General features: G+C 44.1%; 1 pseudogene; it reads left to right on the top strand.

Moving 5' to 3' along the window:
- Window positions 1-963: 963 nt before the first annotated feature.
- On the top strand, window positions 964-2,348 carry LOC101563176 (annotated as a pseudogene).
- Window positions 2,349-2,855: the final 507 nt, after the last annotated feature.

Genomic DNA, 2,855 nt, shown 5'->3' with positions numbered 1-2,855 from the left:
ATCAAACAAATACCAACCTCCCTAAAGATTGACATCCGAGATTGATCATCACCCTGAGGGAGACCGAAGAATCATTAATCTGACTACTACTGGATGGCTACCCCATAAAATCCTATTCTATATTCATGCCCGCTTGCTACGTGACTTGCTTCCCATTTGGTCCTGGACTTAAGCAATTTCACCTGAGCAATGGTGCTTATAATCCCATTGGTTGACCATAGCTTTGTCCCACCTCTTGTCCACCTAAGAGAGTTCCTTAGCCCTGTGTGATTTTGTCCTGTAAAAATAACCTGGAAGAAACAGCTTCCTGAACAACCTGCTTGGGCCCCCCCCCTTCTGTCCCCTCTGAGACAGAAGCTTTCTTTCCCAATAAATATTCTACTCTTAACCTGACTCTTATTGCTCTATGGCTATTTTCTTGCTGAGTCCTTGGAGTAGTTACTTATGCTTTAGTGGATGCTTTTCCCTGTAACTGAACTCTAGACCTAAACTAGCTTAAATGAAAAGGTAATCTGTAGTCTATTAATTGAAAAAGTCCAAAGAGAGGGCAGTGGTTAGGTCACCACAGTTGAATGGCTTTTTACTTTACTGTGATTGTTTTGGCTCTGTTGTCCGTATGCGTGAGCCTCTTCCTCTGGTAGGGAGAGATAGATAAGCCTTTCCAATCATCACTCCCTAGTATAGATGTACTAGTTATTAACATATTTAATGTGCTTTCCTAGTTCATAAGTAGCCATTCCTGTGAAGCTGCTGACCCTCAGCATCTAGCCACTGTAGCATCTCTCCCCATGAGAGACAGTCCAGCCATGCAGTCCAGCCCCGCAAAAGTTGTTCTATAGAACATTAAGGAATTTAAGACCTGGTGCAAACTTGTTTGTGTGAGGGGTTTCTGTCACCTTCTGTGCCATGTAGCAGAACTTGTTCCATGCTCACTCAGCCGCACAGGCTGAATTGAGCAAAGCAATGGTAATGGAGAAGCCTAGTCCCTGCTGGTCAGGCAGGAATTTGTGAGACAGTATTATACCCTGCTGAACCAGGCCCTGCACATGCTACATCAATTTTATGGAAAGAACTCTTCCTATGTCCACAGGAAATTGGATTCAAATGGAAAACCTGCAGAATCAGTCTATGGACAGAAAGAAATTCATAGAAAAGTGATGTCACAAAACTTCACCAACTGCCACACCAAGATCTGCCAAGCTGATGCACATGTTACCCTGAATGATGGTGTGGTGGTCCAGGTCATGGAACTGCTCTCTAACAACAACCAGGCTTTGCAGAGGTTCATGCAGATGTTTGTCCTTGTTCATGAGGGCTCAGTTGCAAATAAATTCTATGTTCATAACGGTATCTTCAGACACCAAGATGAGGTCTCTGCTGGCTTTGTCACTGAGCCTCAGGAGGAATCTGAGGAAGAAGTAGAAGAGCCTGAAGAAGGACAGCAGACACTTGAGGCTGTACCTGATGATTCTGGTACTTTCTATGATCAAACTGTCAACAATGACCTGGAAGAACATTTAGAGGAACCTGTTGCTGAACCAGAGCCTGGTCCTGAACAAGAACCAGAGCAAGAACCTGCATCTGAAATCCAAGAGGAAAAGTGTGAACCTGTTTTAGCAAAAGCTGTTCCAGAGGATTCTCAGAAGAGATCTTCTCCAGCACCCACAGACATAGCTCAGACAGTACAGGAGGACTTGAAGACATTTTCTTGAGCATCTGTGACCAGCAAGAACCTTCCTACTAGTGGAGCTGTTCCTGTTACTGGGATACCTCCTCGTTTTGTGAAAGTACCAGCATCACAGCCCCATCTAGAATCTAAACCTGAATCTCAGATTCCACCACAGAAGCCCTAGAGGGATCAAAGAGTGAGAGAACAGTGAATAACTATTTCTCCCCAGAGGAATTTGTGAACCTTGGAAGCAAGGTAATGTTGAACCTCAGAGAATTGTGAGACTCTCAGACAGCTACCAGCTCATCAGTGGGAACGTGCCTCATGAGGTGGACACCTCAGAGCTCAAAGATTTCTTTCAAAATGATGGGAATGTGGTGGAGCTGCACATAAACAGGGGTGGGAAGCTACACAATTTTGGCTTTGTTGTGTTTGATGATTCTGAGCCTGTGCAGAAGGCCCTTAGCAACAGGCCCATCATGTTCAGAGGTGAAGTCTGCCTGAATGTGGAAGAGAAGAAGATCCATGCTGCCAGGAAGCCGACTGTCGAGACAACCACCTATGGGGATCTGGAGGCCCTGGAGGTGGGCTGGGTGGTGGCATGGGAGGCCCTCCCTGTGGAGGAATGGTGCAGAAGCCTGGCTTTGGGGTATGAAAGGGGATTGCTCCGCGGCAATGAATCGCTCTTCATCCATCGAACCCAGCTCCTGTGAACTGGTGAATTTCTTCAGGCAGTCTTTGGTGGTTGGGAGTGTGACCCCAGTCTGTTACGAACTGCTTCAGTTTGTACAGTTTTACTTCTTTTGTGTTGATGGTATGTGCCCCCTTCCTTTTTCCTCTTTCTCTTGGCCTTTCAGTCCTTTACTTCCAATTATGTAGAATGATATTTTAGGAGTAACAGATTTTTAAAGAAGAAAAAAAGACTGAATTTCCTTGCTTACAATGCATATTCAGACTGGTTTTTTGTTTTTTTTTAAACAGCAATTTCCCCAAAGGATTGTGTCACTTGTTATTGACATTTGGTATGTTTCATACATTGGAATATTTCTTTTTTTTTTACATGTTTCAAAAGCCTGTGAGAAGTACAGGATTTGATAAACATTTTGGAGGCAGGAAAAATCCAAATCGTTTCTTTGCAAGTCATGACTCTTCTGATGTTGAAAAATGGTCCTATGGGAAATTTGAA

Source organism: Octodon degus, unplaced genomic scaffold (assembly GCF_000260255.1).
Source record: "Octodon degus isolate 3935 unplaced genomic scaffold, OctDeg1.0 scaffold00124, whole genome shotgun sequence".
Taxonomy (NCBI): Eukaryota; Metazoa; Chordata; class Mammalia; order Rodentia; family Octodontidae; genus Octodon; species Octodon degus.
This window is presented reverse-complemented; position numbering and strand designations above follow the sequence as displayed.